Source organism: Chaetodon trifascialis, chromosome 1 (genome assembly GCF_039877785.1).
Source record: "Chaetodon trifascialis isolate fChaTrf1 chromosome 1, fChaTrf1.hap1, whole genome shotgun sequence".
NCBI lineage: Eukaryota > Metazoa > Chordata > Actinopteri > Chaetodontiformes > Chaetodontidae > Chaetodon > Chaetodon trifascialis.
Genome location: NC_092056.1, coordinates 27,049,017 through 27,070,938, shown reverse-complemented (window position 1 = coordinate 27,070,938; position 21,922 = coordinate 27,049,017).

The window sequence follows — 21,922 nt, the reverse complement described above, 5'->3', positions numbered from 1 at the left end:
CATTGTGAGGATCTGTCTTTTGAGTTGTGTTGTTAAGTACAAAAGAGAAGAAACTAAGCACATGTGTCCAGAGACGGATTAATGTCACACCACTGCCTGTGGAACCAAACATATTGTACACCAGATGTGTCCTCCTCTAAAGCCTAGACCACACGAAAAATATTTCAGCTCAGACGAGGGACATAAAGGTATTTATTATAGTAATCTGTGATTATTCCAGATAATTCTATTGACTTTATGTGGTGCATTTGTAGCTGTGTCATCTGTCTCATATTTATTGCATCTTTCTGCCTCAAGCATCTTAAGTCCATACCAATGACCTTAAACTGTCTCGAGCCAATTTATAATAACCCCCAAATTCAATATTTTAAACTGAGTTCAGTCATTTGTGTGGTTTCAGTTGTTACTTATCTTAAGATCCACGTTGTCATTCCAGACTGTGACTGGATACAATAAAAAGATTGTACCAGCTACTTAAAGGTGCAGCATCCCACAGCTTGGACGAAAATTGCAGGGATTATTGCAATGTTAAGAACATTCAGAGTTGACCATTGTAATCTTATCATAGTGATAAAATGCTCACTGCAGATCTTCACCCATCCTGAATTCACATGCTGTGCTCCTGACAGCACTGCCGATACTGGAGAAAGTGGCAGCAGAATATTTTACATTGTTTTGTATGGAGGTGTTTAGTTGTCATTGTTTTGTGCAGTAGTTTAGAGCAGCGGAGCAGCTCACGCATGTGGCAGAAGAAGAAAGTGAGACCAAAAATGTCTAAATACTGGTGAGGCTCCACTTCAGTGGACATGGCTCAGAGTCTGTGCCAACGTAGATGTTGCATTGTCTTCACTGGGCTAGGTAGTTAAATTTACTTCCTTGTATTTCTGTATTTTTGTGGTGTATTGTAGTTAGTTACAATGTATCCTGTGTTTTTAATTTAAAGTAAGACCACAGAAGAGGAAGAATGTAAACAATGAGGGCTTAAATGTTAACAAATGTTGTATGACGTGAGAAATGCACACAACACTTTTGTTAGACCTTCAGGACACGTACACTGTATTTTTTAAAAAACAAAACTGTGTTTGTTTACAGCTCCAAAGGGTACTTTAAATGTGGTCAGATCCAACAAGAAACACATAAATCCAACAGGGATGGCTGAGTAACATACCATAAAATAGTGATTGGAGTGGACAGCCCAGTCCTGTAGCAATAAATGACTAAATGTGAAGACAAAGGATGGATCAGTAACTCCTCCTGTCTCTCTGCCTTGTTGTTCACCTCATATTATTCAGGCATGGTGAAGCATCAGACTCTTAAGGACTGTGGTGCTTTGACAACTGGTAAGGAGTTTTAAGTAAGGTAAAGTTTTAAGTAAGTAGTTTTTCCAAAACATTTGCCATCTGTGAGCTCTATGTACTCACAGATGGAGCAGGTCTTCTGCCATGGAGTCACCATGTTTCTACAGTAGCCCAGAACAGGCTACATGTGAAACGCACAAGTCACAAAAGCTTAAAATTGAATTGAAATTATATGTCACAACTGTGACATCGTATGCCAAACACACAAAGTGCAACATCCATTTATTTTGAAGCTTTTGAATCTCATTATTTAGTGTCATTTTGTCTACCTTTGTGTGTGTATGTGGTGAACTCAATAAACTACAATGACACAAGTAACATTATGAGACTGAATATCTGAAGAAAGAAAGAGGATGAAGGTGCAGCAGCTAAGAGTGAGAGTGAGGCCAGCGACAGCAGCAACAGAGAGACTCTGCCTCAGTGAGTCACTTCAGAGCTGATGGGATAATGAGGTCCAGCCAGGAGCCCCAGACTTGTGGTTCTGTGTTTTCCACCATGCTACAAACACAACGTGACAACTGGCAGCACTCATCTCTTTCCATCTGGGATGCGCCGCCTGCCAATGTACCTCCGGTCTGCCCTCCCACTCCACATCCACCTCCACCCCAAACCCATCTCAGTCAACACATGGCCCACTGTCTGTTGGCTCGCCATCAGTGCAGGACCATTGGCTTGGCCCTGCATGCTGGGATTTCCCATAGTCAGCCCTGGTGTCCCCCATACCCTCTTATCCCACCCTCCTCTTGGAGGTCAGATCAGGCCCACTCACGTCCTGGGGGGACGTGACAGAGCGCAGGTCTGTAGCCGTGCTGTCATGGCACAGTAAAAAAGGCTAATTGCTGCTTGCCATGGCTTTTTTTTACAGCATAGACACTGATTGATATGATTACTGCTGAAGCCTTGGTAATCAAGAAAGACCTGGCGTGAACTCTGGGATGTGATAAGTATTGAGTATTGTCCCGTCAAGTTGTAAAGCTGCATGAAAATATTTCTGATTATTCAAAATGCCAGAAAGACTGTGGGAGGAAACTGAAGCAGCCAAAGGAGACACATGCAGACCTGAAGAAACATGCGAACTTTACACAGAAGTACCTCCAACCAATGGGTCACGAAGACATGGCATTTAGAATGTGTTTATCTGTACATGCAGTGTGTGTTAGCCCTATGAGGGTATAGTCCCAGTCCATACTGGGACAGGTTCCAGGACCCCACAAGCCTGAATAGGATAAGCAGTCTAGAATGGATGGACTGATGAATTATTGATACTAATGAACTCAAACTGCAGTTCCCATGTGAGCTATGTAGGTCATGTTTCTGTCCATTCTGAGGGAGAACAATTAAGCAACTTTTTTTCTTTCTTTCTTTTCTTTTTTACTTTTTGGAAAATCAGAAAACAAATACTTCCGTGCAACGACCAAATGGTGCCACCAAAAAACGGCTGCCTAAAAAAAGGAATGGTGGATTCAAAGTGGACCGACTGGGGACACAGACTGGAAAATGGCACCATCTTTTTATCTTTTAGTGTAAGGCCTGCTCCAAACTTCCAGCAGTGGGAGAGAAATAAGTGTTTATTATTTCTCTTGCCTGTAGCGACTGTAATCGCCATAGTTATCAATGAAGGATATTCTGCTGGACTTCAGAAGGCACTGCAGATGACTCATGCTCCACGTAAGTAGTAAGTAGACCACTGTATATCATTGGGCTAAAATTCAGAATTGCAGCCTTCAAAGCACAAATTTGAATGAAACAGTAACAACCATCGGTTCTTCCCTTTCAAGGAGTGAGCATCCTCGCCACATCAGAGCTGATGTGTGTTGCACGAGTGTATCAGCCAGAGGAGAAGCTGCACAGGCAGCTCAGCTCCGGTCTGTGCCAGTGGTCAGCAGCCACAACCTCTTTCCTCCCCAAGAGAGCAACAGACAGACACAGAGACGGATGGACGACCCAAAATTACAGCTCAACCAGCATTTTGAGGATAAACATCTCTTGTAAAAATACACCAAGCAGCCAGGAGCAGAAAAGCCAGCAGGTTCACCAGGGCGCGACGGGGGGAAGGCACATCGGCCTGCTGTATTTAGAACCTGTCTTTCTAGGGATAATCTCATCCTCTGACTTCTGCACATGGAACTCAATTTGTGGCTTCTCTGACGGACCGAGGGTGGAAGGGCCACCCTTTGATGTATTTATAAATATGTATTGCTTGTTTGTAAAATGCGCCACAAAGTAGAAGGGAAGCAGAGAGCATAAGAGAACTTTGAACCACAGGGAGGTCATTTATTTTATGTTAAATGGTGCCTCGTTGGCAGGCCGATCATAGCTTGGGAATGTGGACCTACACTGCTGTATTAGGCAGAAAAACGTCTTTGGGAAGCACAAGTTTGAACAAGAAGATATATTGTGGAACTAAATGTTCATAAATCTTTGATGCTGACATGTTTAACAGACTGCTTCACTTGAGACAACCTCAGACCGAAGACTGATCATTTTCTGACAGCCAAAAGCAAAAGTCAAACACGTTGAGGTGTGAAGTCAAATGACCCCTCTGACCCCTTCCATCTGAACCAGGGCCCTTGTACTTTGTCAGTCCTGGTCCCCTCCAAGGGCCCCATTGTCTGGGGGCAGAAGCTGGAAACCCTCCCCTGTCTCTGGCCTCGACGGCAGGACAATGGGCAAAGACAAACCCCTGACACCACGACCTCCAAGGGGACAGCACTGGATTATTGCCGGCGATGTTGACTTTTCTATCTCCTCTCTTCTCACTGGTGTGTGCGTATGTTGGTGTATGTGTGTGGGTAAGCCAATTTGCTTTTTCAATGAAAAGAAAAACACAGAAGGAAATACAGCGAGAGAGAGGAAAGGACAAAAGATGGAGGGCCTCAATGATGAAGTGACCTGAAGAGAGGTGAGATCATTTCAAATAGGATTACACACACACACACACACACACACACACACACACGCACGCACACACACACACACACACACACACACACACACACACACACACACGCACACACACACAAGCTTCATTGTCCTCGACCCCACTCAACCTACACAATATAGAGCAGGATATTGCTGCTCCGTGCACTCTTTTCACCATGTGGTCTCAAGCCTGCTGAGTTAACAAAAGCTAAAGCTCAAGGTTTTTTAAGGTTTGCAAGCACAGAATGTTCTCTTACAGTCGGAAATGAAGCAAAGTAAATGAGTAGTATAATATACAGACTATTTTCTGTACATTCCTCAAGTCATTTGAGGTCAAATAAAAGTATCAACAGGTGTACGTGAGATTGCCGCAATGTTATTTGCAGAAGGAGTTCTGCGGAAAGTATGCAATGCACACATTTTCTCCATGATCTTTGTGTAACCTCAGGGTTAGCATAATGAATCAAGCAACAGATCAAAGTAGACAGAGGAGCACCAGACAAGAAGTGTTCTTCATCTTCACCTCCCTGGTGCAGGGAAACCCCCTCCTATGCTCCCTTCTTGCTTTTGCTATGTGGACATCATGTTGTGTTTTGTGAGTCAGTCATGCAGGCCATAAATCCGAGGAGTTTGTGTGTCAATGAAACAATGAGATGCTCTGCTCCAATATCTATGAACAAGACGTTATCAAAACTGCAGTCACAGACTGTCATGTGATAGCACTGATTTGCATCTCTGGGAAGCCTGTCACTAGAATTATTTGTCATATTTAAAAATACTTGTCTATTTGGGGTTGTGCATTTCAAGCAGACGAAGTAATATCTGATTATCACAGATGCATCATGTACTGCGTGAAGCATCGCGTGACATGACTGATATCACAAAGTTGGCAGGCAGTTGCAGTGACTCTCGAAGCGTCTGTGGCAGGACGGGCTGCTGATGAAGCTCGGCAGTGACTTCAGAACACGAGCAGTACAGTACTGACTTGTGCGGGACAGACAGGGTGTTCAACCTGAACTGAAGGCTTGTGCAGCAAGAAAACAAAGCGCCAACACTGGTATATTTCCATTTTTCCCTGCATGGATTGGATGCATATAGAAAGATTACTGTGCTGACTTTGCCAAGTTGTGAAGAAATTAATTTCACTTTTGGCCTCAATCTTGGTTGTTTTTTGCATCGTACAGTGATTTAGCATATTACATGCCTTCTTAAGGCACATTACCTGCTAGCTGGTAAAACACCCAGCAGTACTCAAACACACTGTAATAAACAACTGTCTGAACAAGCCTTTGCCCACTCGCCAAACATAAAGTGTTTGTTTAAAATGCTGGGTTCAAAGGATTGCAGTGGATTCTGACCGGGCGTGACTTCCTGAGGATATTAATGATGACAGAATTAAAAGGTTGAAAATAAATAACAGGCTATGCTAGCTAAAAGGACTGTATTCCACAGACAATGAAGGCAAAAGATTCTCAAGAGGAAAAAAAAAAAAACGTGCAGCTCCACTTCCACACAGATCACTCTGTTTATTTTAATTCTAGTAGGGTGCCAACAGGGTGGCAAGCAGGACTAAATGCACTTTTTTGGAATGGGTCTTGACATCTGCTCTTGTGGAAGAAAACTTTACATTATTTGACACAAGGAAAACCAAAAGCATGCTTTTTATCAGTCATTTTAAGTCATTCAAATGTGTTCAGTCCATGAGAAATACAAAGATTACACGGAATTGATCTAATCTGAAGCAGCCAGCTCTCTAACATTGAACTGTGGACATTGAACATTGAACTATGATGGGTGTAAAGGTCATGGGATGGACAGGTGCTGACATTTACCATCAATCTCTAACGACCCAGATTCATATCCAGACTACTGACAAGACAACACGTTTCTATGTTTTGACCTTCTACCCTCCAGGGCCATCTTCAAACTGTGACTTGTTCAGAGGCTTATCCAGCACAAACGTGGAACTTTGCAACAATGTGATGTCAATGAGTTGGCCAATCAAACACACACACACACACACACACACACACACACACACACACACACACACACACACACACACACACACACACACACACAACAAGGAACTCCCTCAAGACCTCTCTTTCTGAATGAGATTTCAGCTCCTTAACTATTAACTATTTAGTGTTATTTTCTTTATCGCTGAGAAAAATTATTTCTATTTTGTATTTTTGAATCGCCTCACCAGGCCGATCAAAGGTCCCAAAGGCCAGAGGTTCCCCACCAATGTTTTGAAGCAAATGCCATTGAGATGGAGGATAAATGATGGCTGTTGTCATAGAGTATTCAAAGCTTACTCATCTTGCTATATCAATTACTGAGACCAAGCAGAGGACCTGGGGGGTGAGGTGTGCTCCTTACCAGACCATTCCTGCAATGCACACCCTTTGCCACCAAAAAGAAACAAGAGGATCAAAATATCAACGTACCTGTTGTTTTTATAGAAAGATCTGGCCAACATCAGTGTTCATTCATTACACAATATTCTGAATAAGTGGGCTCCACTGTGAGAGATGCTATAGCACATGTGAAAGCTTTAGAAAGTTTTGAAATGAGAGCAATATGTCTTTTTCTCACCTGTAAATCACTGTAATGCTCTGAGCAGAGGCAGCTGTAAAACCACACTTAACAGATGAGTTCTCAGTTAAGATTTCACAGCCAATTCAGTCCCAGTTTAACAGCAGCGCTGAGGCACCAGGACACTCTTGAGCACTAAAATACTGTGTTAAAACATAGCATTGACCCTTTTTCATCTAGTCATTACTTTACCATTCACCCTTGTCGATGTTAAGTATGTGAACATAAAATCTGACACATTTTAATTCAGATTTAAGGGGAATTCAGAGGATGTTCAGTGAGTTATTGTTGAATAGGAACATTGAGGATTTAAGGCTTTACTGTATGTGGGAGGTTTCATCTCTCTGGTGGTTAAGGCTGAAAGTGATTTAATATCTGTGGGCTATCAAAGAGACAGAGAACTGAGGCTCATTTATACACACTACAGCCAAGTCAACTAAAGAAAGCAGAGACCTTCTCTCTTCATAATCTTTCAGAGGCTTGACTAATGAGGATAATATAGCCATCAGTGTGACAATGGCTCATTATTTCTGTTGCAATGAGAGCCCATTGACCAGAGGCAGAGCAAGAATAATCCAGCTGCAAGCAGCTTTAAAGAAAAAAAAAAAACTGTGTTATTTTATATTCTTCGTCATCAAATGAAGCATTTAAACTCACCTATGATGCAACCAGAAGCTACTGTTTGCTCTCACAGAGCAACTGCTGCTTTGATAACATTATGCATCACCTTTGTCCGAACATGTCCAAGAAAACATAACTGCAGCTGCCACCATATCAAAAGTAGCTATGTTCTGCCCTGAGAGCAATCGCAGCCTCTGACTTATAAAGTATAAGGCCAAGTTGACAATAACAGCTTCTGACTGTGAGTGATGCATCAGCGGCTTTACAGATGTTTCCTGGTTTCTGATGTGTGCTCCTGTCCACAGAGAAGCTGTATGTCAGTGCAACCAAACACCAGCAACAGTAAATAATGACAACAAGGGCGACCGCCTCGCACATGAGCTCATCCTTTGACAAGCCCCACCCACTCGACAGCGCAGTGGCGGGGAGCTTCGGAGTGGTGACACGGCTCCTCTGGTCATCTGTTACAATAGAGGCCGAGCCCGTTTCGTCTGATCCCACCGACCACTTTCAACTGCTGCCAGGACCACAGGAAGCCAGTCATCCTCAGAGTGCAAGTTTGTGTGTGGGAGGGAGGGGGTGTTTGTCCGTGTGTGTGTGTGTGTGTGTGTGTGTGTGTGCATGAGTGGAAGTCCAGCAGGGAAGGGGGTCTCTTGTCTCTCAATTTTCCGCCCTGATTGGAGTGAATGAGTGGCCATTCTGTTGCTCAGCTGAATCTCTCTATCTCTCTTTTTCTTTGAGTTCCCAGTGTGGAGGCAAAATGACACACTCGTACAGCTCTAGACGTGACATCATCCCTGATGCTTGTTTACATGCCAAGGATGCACACCGCTGCAGACTACTGGCCTTCTCAAAGGTTTTAGATTTCATGAATTTAATGCTGTACAGTTGTACACATGAGACAGAGACAGGAAATATTATCTTCTGCTTTTCTGCTGAATCAGTTTTAATGGATTTTTGATGCCAATAAGCAATATGCCAATGGGTTTTTTAACATTAGTGATGGCAGCTGTTCAGTTATTACTTACACCTGCCTTTCAAAATTTTTAAAATGTCTTGTTTTGAGGAACCTTCATATTTTCTTACTCTGTAAACATTGTCCTCGTCCTATCCAGCCACTGTAGCCCTGATAAGAGATGATGATATGTTTGAGTCTCCTTCAATTATTACATTATTATTATTTTTATTGGGCAGCAGCAGCGCACCGAACACTGAAGACTTCTTTGCCTTGGGTTTCGCCTCTCAGGCTACACATGTTCTACCTAATTGTTGTCGCTGTATATATCCTGAAAGGAATGGCTGCATACACTATTCAGGGCTGTAAGGGGATTCAAAATTTATTTATCTATTGCGGTTAAGAAAATGTTTTATCAAGATTTCTGACAGTTAATATTCTCCTAACCGAGGTGTTTTTGTCATCTAAACCCAACCGCTGTGAGGAGGTGAACCCTGGATTCTGATGTCACAGTCCTGCACTTTGTACGCCTGTCGCCCACCCCAACCACCTCCCATAAATGCAGCGTTTCATTCCCTCAAACAAACATCGACTCTGAACATGATCCAGGCGGCAATTACGTTTCTCATCACTATGTAATTGTGAATGCAAATTAGATGTACAAACAGGACAGGGTTGAGTGAAGACACAAATACAATCACTGTTAATGCTTATGCAAAGCTGTGCATGCATTTCTGTTTAAAGTTCAAACCATGTATGTGCAGAAAAAAATCCCACTAATATTTCACCTAAGTGTGTAAAGCCTTTTATACTTGATAGAAAAAGTCCAAAGTGAACACCAACAGTTCATGGACTGAAGCCATGATGGGTCACTTTTTGTTTTTCAGCCGTGACGTCAGCAGCCCAGTCTGTTACACTAAATCTTTAAGTTTCTGGTCTTACATATAAGGAAGTGATGAAGCTGTGCTCAGCCTGTGACTCCCTCACAAAGCAGCCTGTGTCTGGATAAATTATGAGCTCATGTTTCAAGCTGAACATGTATCTCACGACGTTCACTAATACATTACATCTAACAGGACGAGAAATTTTCTTTCAAATCTCATCCTTTCAACTAAGCTGCTGCCTGCAGCAACCCTTATTAAATTACTGTATACATCAAGGCATGCTGGGTCTTGATAGTGTACATGGTGTGTGTGTGTGTGTGTGTGTGTGTGTGTGTGTGTGTGTGTGTGTGTAGCACAGACTTTACAAATTTTTACAGATTTGTTTTCACTGTAACCAGGGATTGACTTTGAATATGCCAGACTTCCACCTAATATGTCTTGAAATCCCTGTGAAAATTATGACTCAATCATCGCTTGAGGTAATGACTGTTTATACTCTGTTTTACAGTGTGGTTTTTTAACAATCAATCTGTTCAGTGGGAGTGTTAACGCCCAGACTCATATCCTTTGCCCCAGGTCTTTTACTAATTTTCTTTAGCAAAGAACGGATGCGATAATGAGCCCTTGCAAAGTCCTCAGCCTGAAAACGTGGAGATCAGATAAACAGATGCTCTTTGTAAAAGTTCTGCTAAAGGTGGAGGGCCAACAGTGAGAGGTTACATGGATTGGGGGCGCTCTGGCAAGCGTTTTGAATCATATCCTCCCACACACCAGTGCCAAGCATCAAACCATGCAATTTTCATCATTTCATACACAGAAACACACACGCATACAGGCGGTTCTCCAGTCTCCAACATTTACCCTGCTGCACCACACAGGCTGATATGCACATTTCTAGTAAGCAAACATTACCCTCTGCATACATACAGCATTCATGGAGAGAATGCAAACATCAAAGCAGAAGCAGGAGCAACAGATGTTTAGGGAGACATTGGGAAACATAATGAGTGGTTGTACATGGTGCCATTGCCATTTTTTAAATTGTGCTCAAAGTTATCATATCTGATTTCCTTCCAGGTAGCATGTATAAAATAAAATACCTGCCATGGCCTAATGTGGAGTTTGCACTGTTTCACCAATGAGACACATGATCTGGGAAACCACTAAATTGAAGTGGGAAGTTCTGTGGCTCTCTATATCCCCTTTGATAAGAGAAATCCCCTCATCTGGCTCCAAGAGTCTGCATAAACATGCTTCACATGCGTGCACAAAACCACAGACACAGGGACCATTACCTTCTGTCAAACTGGAGAACAGTCGTTTAAAGATAATCATACCCAACAAACAATTTTCTGACAGCCCCCATCTTGGATTACAAATGAGACAAGGTGCTCGAACTTCAAAAGAACAAAATACAATGCGATTCTTTCTGCGCTCTGGCTGACAAGGAAAGATGAAAACATGAGTGGGAAGTAATATGTTAAATTCAAAGAAAGCGTTGCACATGTCTGACTTGTACACATCTCACACTGTGAGATGCTACACGCAAACAAAATAATGAGACAACTCAATAGCTCAGAGTATTGTTCCCTCTATGGTCTTTTATCTGAGCTGGTCTTCATCGGCCCTCTTTATTAGTTCCAACTGGAGCACATGTGATTAGATTCCTGACAATGGATTATTTTGATTCACAGCAGGTTGCTCTCCTCATATCAGTCACCACTCATTGTGTGTGTGTGTGTGTGTGTGTGTGTGTGTGTGTGTGTGTGTGTGTGTGTGTGTGTGTGTGTGTGTGTGTGTGTGTGTGTGTGTGTGTGTGTGTGTCTTTTCCAAGCTCCAGGGATAAGCAGTGGATTGTATGGTGATGATGTGTCATGGTTAAAGTCAAAGGTGCAGGTCACATCATGCCCAGAGAGAAGACAGTTAACCGAGGATAACACACACTTTCAAAATGATTCTTCCAATAATCAACCATTTGAGTCATTAGGGTTTATTTATTTATTGTCTAAAAAGCAGTGTTTTGCTGTCCCTGTGGTTGAAAACAGTGATGTCAGTGATGTACTGACACACCCTGGAGTACACTCCTAAATAACTGCAGCAGGTGAAAAGTTAAACCACTGGAGGTCAGCAAAAACAAGACTTGGAGTAGCAGCTGTTTAGTCGCTCTTTAAAATTCAATATTACTGATTTTCTTAATGTATTTTCTGAGCATTCATATGTGTAGGCAGACGGCTGGCTCAGCCTGAGGAAGACCCACCATCACCCCTTAATGACAAGTCAGGCTCAAACCGCGATACAAATAGATGGAATAGTCAGCGACCCAAAAGCGGGTCCACCATCTGAGGATCACTGCTCTAAACTTTATGTTTGACATCGTTGCAGCTACATTTTGTTCAAAGTATGGACACACATGCTGCAGCAAGACTGCAGTTCACAGAGCAGAGAAAGCAGAATCATCATTTAACAACTGACCTGAGTCATCCATTGCTTTAAAGATTGGACCTTTCCCCAGAAACATTTGTGAATGACCTGCACCAATGTCATGTTCCTGAAAACAGAGCAAGCCGCAAAACAAAACTGAAGCCTATGGCCTTATTTCAGAGCAACTGTTTGTACGGACCAAATGCAACCTTTTCAAAAGACACAGTTCGTCAGATCCAATGAATTGTAATTGGCACAAAGGGACAACGGAAAGTGGTATGGTATTTTTTATAATTTTGTTTCATTCAAAAGCTGCACAGTGTTGGCAGAGCACAGGCAGCTGTACAACCTGAGTGTAAACATGGCTCTTTAATCAGTTATTCATAGCATTCCTGCTGCTTCAAGGCCATCCTTGTTGGCAAACACTGCTTTGTAAACCAACAAAAGTGCACTGCAAAGAATCAGTGTATAATGAAGCTGTTATTAGAGTACGCATACAGCAGCTACGCTTTTGATACACACCAAAGAACCAATTAGCAGCAGACAATTCTTAGGGTGCACAGCACCAGGAAATTAAAACACTTAAAAGGTTCAGGCAAGCAAGAAATACAAATGTGGCTTATTTTCTCACCCACTCTGTATTCACTATAGAGGAAAGTGAGAGCTTTTTAGTCATTTATCACATTTTACTGAAGAAAACATCAGTTTGATTTCACAGTGGAATTAACTTATTAATTCTACCCATATTACACACATACATCTGCGCCCAGTGAATCTAACAATATGCAGTGCTAAAAGAGGCTAAACCTGTACTTCACAGACAAAAAGGCAGCGTCCAGTCCAGCTGATGATCATCATGTTACAGTGCCGTGAGATAGTGTCGAGCTATTGATTCCATTTAAGTCTGAGGACTTAGTCACTCTGTGTTGAGGTTAGATTTGTGCATTTTCAAACAGCATTTTTCACTTTTAACATCACATGAGAAAAGGATTTTAAGATGATGAATGAATGAAGAAACTAATGCCATTGGTGAATATATTGCTATATCAGGTTAAGAGTTGGTTGGGGTTGCAAATGAGAGCCAGACAGAGCAGCTAACACTACCTGGCACTTTCTTACAACGTGTCCACATCGTGGCTATCTCACACCACACCTCCCATGTAGCCATCCAGCATCCAAAAGCAACTTCCACAGGGGGGGAATTACTATACAGTGGATGCACTAGATTCACAGATGATGACACACAGTACAGCAGTCACTTTTGTTATTGTTGGTTATAATATTGTATATTTTGTAAGGTATATAAAATGTGTTTTCTTACTGTAAGTCATGAACTTTTCAACTAATTGGTAGAGCTGTTTCAACTCTTCCATGTAGCACTGAAGCTCTAAAAATCACCCAGGTCTTACACTCTTTTGCCTTTTACATAATGGAAAATGCTCTCTCATAAGCTACTGCATGCGGGAGAAGATGGGGCGGAAAGGCCTCTGACAAACATTCACAGTCTAGACTAGAGCAATTCATTCTCAGTCATCACCCACAATCCACTGCTTTTCTGTCCAAAATAAAGGTCAGAGTGGCCACACATGGACCAAAAAAAACCACAGATACTTGGGTATTTAGAGTGTGGCTAATTAAACAACAGATTATCTGAAGAAAGAGTGTCTGAAGGCAAATTGAATCCTCCTGTAACCCTCTCAGCCTGGTTACACTTTTCATCTGATGAACAGAACCAGTAATGTTCAATCGTTTCAAGTCTTTTTAGCAAGAGAAAGGGCACTTTTCAGCCATTTGTTCGTTTGATTTGTCTAATTGTGTTTATATTATTGTCTATGAAGGACGTGATAGATAGATAGATAGATAGATAGATAGATAGATAGATAGATAGATAGATAGATAGATAGATAGATAGATAGATAGATAGATAGATAGATAGATAGATAGATAGAGTAAAAGGTATGCAATAAATAACCCAAAATCACAGCAAGCAAGAATTAAAAGTTAAAAGCATTGGCCATTCATGTGTTGATCTCAGAGTTAAAGTTTACATTTACAATATCAATCTGAAGGTTAGTTACCATCTGCTGTAGTCAGCTGTAGTGGAAGCATTTACAAGCTAAATCGTAGGAGGCTGAGGACTGAGCTCTGTGGCACACCACGTGCAGTGCTGATTCTCTGAGAGGACACAAAGGGCTCTATTTTCGACTCCGCCACGTGCGCGGCGCAAAGTCAGGTCGCCGATGGGGCGTGGCGGCGCAGACTTTGGTATTTGAGGTCCTTAGATGGTAAATCCTCCTCCTCCTCCTCATCCTCCTCAAAGCAATGATGTACTCCATCTTTGTAGATAACGTTAAGCATTAGTATGATTACACTTGTATTTGGAATGAAATGACGTGAGTAATAGTGGACAGCGATCATCACATACGTTTTTTCATGTGTCTGTCTCTCTCTGTCTCTCGAGTGCTCTGAGATAGATGCAGTATATATGCTCTGTAGGATGCCACGGCTGTTTCTGGTTTATATGCATATATGCATACGTTAACCGATTAGTTCGCCTCCCTGTTTCACCTGTGTACATTCGGTCAGGGTGAGTGACCACGCGTGCTGAACGCGCTTGCGATGTCGTCAGATGAGATACTGATCAAATATATAAATTTTTGTCTGACTGTATGTGCTGACTCAGATAGCTGCATTGAAACGTCGCTGTTGCTAAATATTGATCGCAGTGTGGGTTCGATGACTGACCGAGCACTGCTGAAAACACCGTTAAAACCACGCTGCCGTCTTGTTGACAGTGTGATATATGGCGTCATCACGTTTTCAGAGGTTAGCCGTTATCACCTAGCAGCCACCCATCCAGAGGGGTGTCCCCCTGAAAGACTGTAGGGACGCTAGAATTCGCCGGATGAACGAGTCATGTGCCGACCCGGGGAAAGTGGCATATACTGTACGTTGTCACCAGTCAATTTGAGTCGCAGATCATCAGACATCCCTGTTTCACCTGCGCAGACCGAAATGGGACGAAAATCCAAATGAGCCACATGATTATGCCGACACCTCCCCCCTACTGCGCCGCAACGCCCATTCTACCAAGTGCGCCGTGCGCCTGCCTGCGCTGCACGAAAATACCACTGCACGAGGTGCGCAGCCTGCGTCTCACAGGTGGCGGAATCGAAAATAGAGCCCAAAGACTTTAGAATGTAATTCATCATGAGTGATACAGCTGATGCAATATTGAACCATTTGGCATAAAAAAACAGTTCACAAGCGTAGAAAAAAGAGGATTTAAATATTTCATCAGATGTTTCAAGAAACCACAGCTGAAAATTAACAAGTTATTGTACAGACCCATGATTGTTTCTTTAAAGATTTTTCTTTAAATTGCAAACAATACAAAATTCTCCCAGGTTTTCTCTGCTTGTTTTCTAACCTCTGAGGATTCGCCTCAAGAGGACACCCATAGAACCACTGGTTTGTTTTTAATTTTCTTTATTTTGAGTGCAATTACAGAACTTGGAGGAGGGCATATTGAGCAAGATCTCAACAAGATGTCCTTGTAAGAGTCAGAAACATTTCCACAGTATAATATGCAGTTCTATTTTCTGTGTTAATGATCATAAAATTAGCAGATGTATTAGCAGGCCCCAAGTGACCAACATTTGATTATTTCTACCATTGTATGAGACAGCATGCAATACTACAAACTATCAGCTCATGCAGACAGTCTCTGTGTCTGCTACATTTGTGGCTGTCTATTCCCATCTTGTGGCCTGCTTTGATACTGCGAGGAGGTGAACCATAAAAGGATGGCTGCAGTAATATGGAACTTCAGTGATTACTTAGATGCTTTCTCTGTCTTCCTTGGCAGTGTCAGAGGTTAGGTCAGCAGCAGAAAAGCACACACAATACATAAGCGGTTCATTTACATCTTGTGCCTCAGGCATTTAGATGAAGGTCCCATCCAGATTCAAATATAGTGAGAATACATTTTAAATCCAAGATCAGGAAAATTCACAAAAATAACAAATTCAAAGGTCAGAGACTGAGTGCCTGCATGATATCCATTTGATGTAGGTATATTTGTATAGGACAGAATGCTTAGAAAATAAATAAATAAATAAAAGATTTTCCCTCTGAAAATGTGCTCTTTACATGTGCTCAAAACTTATTTCTGCAGTAAACATTTTCAAATGAGCATATATGCATATAAAAAAACCACAAAACTAGTATTTTTGTCAGGGCTACTGTCTCAGATGGCATTTTATTGTACAGCTTTGACTCTCCATTTTTTGCTTTTTTGCACCCTGACTGTTACTTCTGCCACTGCTTGACTCAGTGTCCCCACAGGGATCAGTAAAATGTTCTCATATCTCATCTTAACAGAAATATTTATGGTACAGAAGGAGCCAGACAGTGAAGCAGAGAGACAGACAGTCAGCCGGGTGCAGACAGATGAATGAACTGACATGCAGAGAGAAAGATGATGTGGATAAGAAGGGAAGTGAAGGTAAAAGAGCTATGATCAGCTGACGATGTTGGTCAAGCGCCAACATGACACCAGCAGATGTGACGCCATTTAAAGCAGCACGTCACCCTCCTTGTGGGTGTTGTGGAAGACAGATAGCTCAGCAGACAGCTTGTCCTGCCCCAGGGCGAGGCTGATTTATAGGGTAGACTTACTGCACGGTCAGAGCAGGAGGGAGAACAGGGTCCCTTGTTTCAGCACCACTCACACTGTGTGCACATTGAGCTGGACTCAGTGCTGCAAGAAAGTAAAACTCTTAGAAACTTATGTCTATCTTTAGTATAACTTCTCACTTCTTTTGTCAGATAAAACAAATTAGAGCACTGAATAAAAGATTTGTTGTTGTTTTTGCTGTGTACAATGTATGGACTCTGACCTGATGTTGCCATACTGTGGTATTTCTCTGAAGGCATACTGTATGCATGTTTGACCACACAGGTCAGAGTGCGAGCTCAGCTATTACCTCTGGAAAAGGTGAGAGTTCAGCTGCCCTTATTCAGTTGTTTGCTGAAGCAAGTGAAACAGCTGCTCTGTTTGTAGTGGTTAGTACAGCATGCAGTCTATGCTTAGGTTTACTTTTTTTAAAGAAGTAAAATAAAAGATTTACTTGAAGATGCATTAAATGGTTTCTGATGGCCACTTAGAGACAGAATATGAGCTGAAACACAACATTGACAGATTAACACCTGATAAATCTGATAAAGTATACAGTTGCCTATTTACACAACCAGCAGACACAGCAGCAGACATTAACATTCATTTGGAGTTGTGCTTGTGGGCATCAGGCAGACCGACATCCAGTGCTTGCTCCCTATTATCTTTGGTCTCCACCCACTCCTGAGGAAAACATCTGGCTCTAAACTGCTGACTGACACTGAGTGACACTGAACCACAGCGGGAAGTGCTAACCCTAACCTTAACCTATAGGGCTCTATTTTCGATACCAAAGTCACACCCAGCGGCACAACTCGGAAAGAGGGAGGGGAGAAGGCGTGGAGTGGGTTTAACACAGCCGAGTCAAATTTTCACAGCAGCTCCTCACCTCATCGCGCACCCTGCGCCGCGCCAGCGGCGGAATCGAAAATAGTGCCCTTGATGTTTAAATATTGTTTCAGAGCAGCTTTTAGAAAATTTCTATGGTGCATTTGTAATATACATATGTGAGGATTTAATTCACCTACCATTACATGTCATTTTCATGCAAAAAAAGGAAAAAATTCATATAACAAGCAGCATGCAATAGGGCATTCCAATACTGAAATTGCAAAAATACTTAATGGGGCCTAATATAACTACCAAAAGCCTCTCCAGCACAGCACTGAACCCTGAACTGAGGCCCTGCACCAACTGTAAATCTTCCAGAAGACGTGAACCGTCTATGGAGGGTTAGGTTTGGATGAGGGCGCAGTGCTCTTGGGAGAGCACTCCGAGGGGCACGGGCTCTCGGGGGCTCAAAGGATCTTTGATCCTTGGAAATACTTAAAAGACTGGCCCAGTTTGATGTAGGATAAAATGTGCTTGGTGGATTGGGCCACGGTACAGGCCGGCCACGGGACCTTGTGTGTTTATCAAAGTCCCCCTTCTCTCTCCAGGGTCCCTGCTGTAACATTTAAGGCTGTCATTACTTAAAAAAAGAGCAAGCTTTGTACAATATAATAAAAGAATAAATAATAATAAGTGCTAAGATGTGACTGTAAGGAGTCAGACATAAATTAGTAATTAGGGTTAGGGTTAGGGTTAGGGTTAGGAAGACGTGACCCGTCTATGGAACTGAACTTTTATTTTGCCGAATACAGAAAACTGGCTGGTTAAGTAATCCTGAAACAAAGCAGTAGCACATAGCATGTCAGCAGTTTTTGTTGCATTCTGCTATAATAGTAATCCAACATTAAACAAAGCCAACAGAATTACGTTCTTCCTCCATGTCTCAGGACTTCATTCACTTCTCTTGTCTTCATTGCAAAATTTACATTAGGTTTCCCGTGCATTAACCACATCCTCAGAGAGGAGCGGGCCAGGTTTCTTTGCAGGTTTCTGTCTGGATTGAATTCACTTTTGTCCCACACTCCCTTTTTCTCTCTGTCAGCCTCCTGCTGCGAGGGGTTTCTCTCTGACAGGGTCAGGGGCTTTGGTACTTCCCCCAGTCTCCTTGCACATTTCCTATCGTTTGCAGTCTGAACTGCTGCTGAGATACACACACCGCAGGAGGTTGAACATGAATGTCCTTCATCCTCCTCCTCTTTTTTTCCTCATTTCCTGCTCCCAGTCTTTCTGATGTCCCGTCAGCCTGCATCAGCCTTCTGTAATACTGCATGTCTGCCACCTTCTCTTCCATTTCCTCCTTCTACATCTCTTCTTCCTTGCCATCCTCCCTGTCTTTCTCCACCTTCCTTCCTCACCTCCTCCTGTCCTCCTCTGTCAATGTGCAGAAAGCATTAACCCTCACTTGGGTCTGGCTCTGGGTAGTAGAGAGGATTAAATTTCCCCAGAAGGGTAACACTTGTCTGAAAAGTGTCCAGAATGAAAGATGGTGTTGGGATATCCATATTAATCTCACCTCCATCTGCCTGTAGTTGTCTCACTCTGGATACAGAGAGACATGGGAGACAGGGAGTGTGTGAATGGGAGATCTGTTCACTCTGTCGTTAATCTCTAAAACTTGACATAAGCCGAAAGCATTTTTTTAACTCTACTTTCAGTCAAACTGTGTTTTTAAAGTGGAAGATGGTTCCAAATCCCAAAATGAAGCCCCTAAATTTGGTGAAATGTAACAAAATTTAAGATCTACAGTGAATATCTGGATACAATATATTTATGGTTACAGTGTATTTTTGTTGTGAAATCAGCAGGTCTAAACCAAGGTTCCCTAATGTCCGCAATTATCAACAATCCAAAATGAACGTGTCATATTAAGCTCTTTCACTACAAGCAAACTGAAACTGCTGGTGTTGTCAGCATTACACCTACTCTATGTTTACTAAGACACGTTTCTGCACATTGCATTATTTCTTCTGGCATGTTTTTCACTGACACACAAACTACTGTGTGATTTGCAACCCTGTATACACTGTTAACAGTAAGGTTTGATCTACGCAGAGACACTGAATGTTGCTGTCTACTCGACTGGTTATGGCAATGTTTATTGGTCATCGCTTTGGTCCAAAAAGAAATACTCTACTACTGGATGGATTGCCATGAAATTCTGTCCTTTTCCTTGATTTTTCTACTTAAAGTTCAGACTGAAATACTTTGACAACTACTGGGTGGATAACCATGAATTTTGGGAGAGAAATTCATGGTTATTCACAGAGGATGAAATGTTATAAATTTGATCGTCTGACTTTTCATGTTGCACCATCATTCGTTCTAAATTTTGTCAATACTTAGGGTTATGGTTGTGGTTGCAACATCATGCCTGCTCAACAAAATTTCCTCTGTTTGTTTTACAGGCAGTCTAAAACATATACCTGATAGCGTAAACTCAAAGTAATATTAAAGGACATTTCTGGGCTCAGTCTATTTGAGGCTTGCTCAGTATTAAGCTGTGTGAGGGATGATGTACGTTCATCATCACTGTAATAATTATGATGATCACCACCTCTGATAAGGACATATGCATGTGTTACTATGCACAAAATGTCCAAAAAGACAAGTATTTTTAAGTGAGCTACTTATGGTGACAGTCAGGCTTACTGTGGAGAGATCAATTGGAGTTGTGTTTTTATGGAAGAAAATGAAATGTATTAGACCAAGCTACTGGTGTTGTTTCAGTTTAACCTGCATGTTGGGAATTACTTGTGAAAGTGCATTTGATACACTATACAACATTTCAGTCAGCGTCTTTGCAATAACCCGATGGCAAGCTTGAAAGTGGCACTGAGCTCGTTACCTTTTAATTAAGCAATGGATTGGTGCCTGAAAATGCCAGCAACATGTTTGTTATGGAGTCCCAAAACACTAAAGTGTTTGTATTGAGCGTGGTCACCCCACAGAGCAAATTTCATTTCACTCACATTTGGTAACAAGTTAGACTCTCAAAAGGCCACATCAGCTGTAAATTCAACTTGGCCAAAATTGCAAGTGTTGGCCCCACATACAGAACAGTATTTAAAGTTAGTTAAATGTCTGCATCTATGCATCTAATCCTGTATGAAGGCAAGATTCACAGATTTGTCATGGATCTGTTGAGTTACAGCTCCTTTAAGAATCTATTTAAACACCATGAAATCACTCCACTGCTTTTTGGATCAGCTGACATGGGTCTTCACCACATCACGTACCTTGCTATTTATCTCATCATGTTGCCATAACATCTGAATTGTTCCCTTCATGGCAGGGTAATGCGTCAACTGATTACATTTACAATAAAACCATGAGCTCTTCACTGCCATAAATGGTTTGATTTTATTTCAATGGATTGATATTGAAATCTCTCTTTTAAAAGCCTTTAACCTCTTAGCTCCATGTGTCTCATGTTGTACATCAGTTTAGCCACGATTAAAGACTGAGACAATAGGGCTTAGCAGTCAAGGTCTGTTCTCTGTTGAGCGTATGTGGCTGGGCTTGCTGCCATCTCTTACATGAGATGTTGAGTGATGTGTGTCACCTTGGCTGTCTTGATGACAGATGCTGAGTTATGGGGCCACAGCAACACCAGTGTGTCATAACAGTGTTTCAGAGAGTCACAATGCACTGCTGTCCTGCTGCCCTTGAGGAGACATCTGCTCTTTAATTACACATATTAATGCAATGTCATCTTTGGCTGCTGTGCTAAACTGCACTGACTTTCTAATGCTGGCATTTGCTGGGCTGTGTCGTATGATTTCTGTAACCACTAATCTGATATCCGATATTCCTCCCAGGAAGAATCAGCATTATTTTGATCATTATACGTGTGTAGACATGACTGGTTGTTATTGGATATACTTGGATGTACTGTATGTGCTTTATCCAAATGTTTCTTTTGGCTCTCTGTTTCTGATAATAAACTATCTGCTGTTGATCTGCTTGACTGGTTTTGACTTGTGTGTAACAATGTGAGTGACATCAACCTCTTTTTAAGTCAGTTTGATGTTTGACTTCAGCCAGCGCCTGGCAGCCACGCTACAAGAATCAGCAACCGCTATCAGTTTTCTAGGTTCCACTAATGAAAGGGGAACGAGCGTTGAGGTTACCACCAAGCTAGCATCTGCAGCAGAGACGTGTACAGCCACCACTTCCAGGGCCTGGATCGCCGATTTCACCACCAGCAGTGACTTCTGGCTTCTATCAATGGATTCAACGTTTACAGTAAAAGGCTGTGAGAACTCTTGTGTTCACTGAGCATTGTCACTGAGCATTGTCACACCCCAAGAAAGGAGAAGAAATTTAAGACAGAGTGGAGAGACAGTTTCTTCTAAATAATAGGATGCACTTTCAAGTCACAAGCAATTCATGTCAACCGAACTGAATTTCATCATACAGCATAAAATGTACAGTATATATATATCAATATGCAGTAAATGAGCAAATGCTAATTAGCTAAATGCCAATATGAGCATGCTCACAGTGACAATTGAGACCTAGCTTGACAAAGGCTGGAATCCCCCAAACATGGTCAGTTTTCTGTTGATAACATTACATTCCTAGTCCCTAT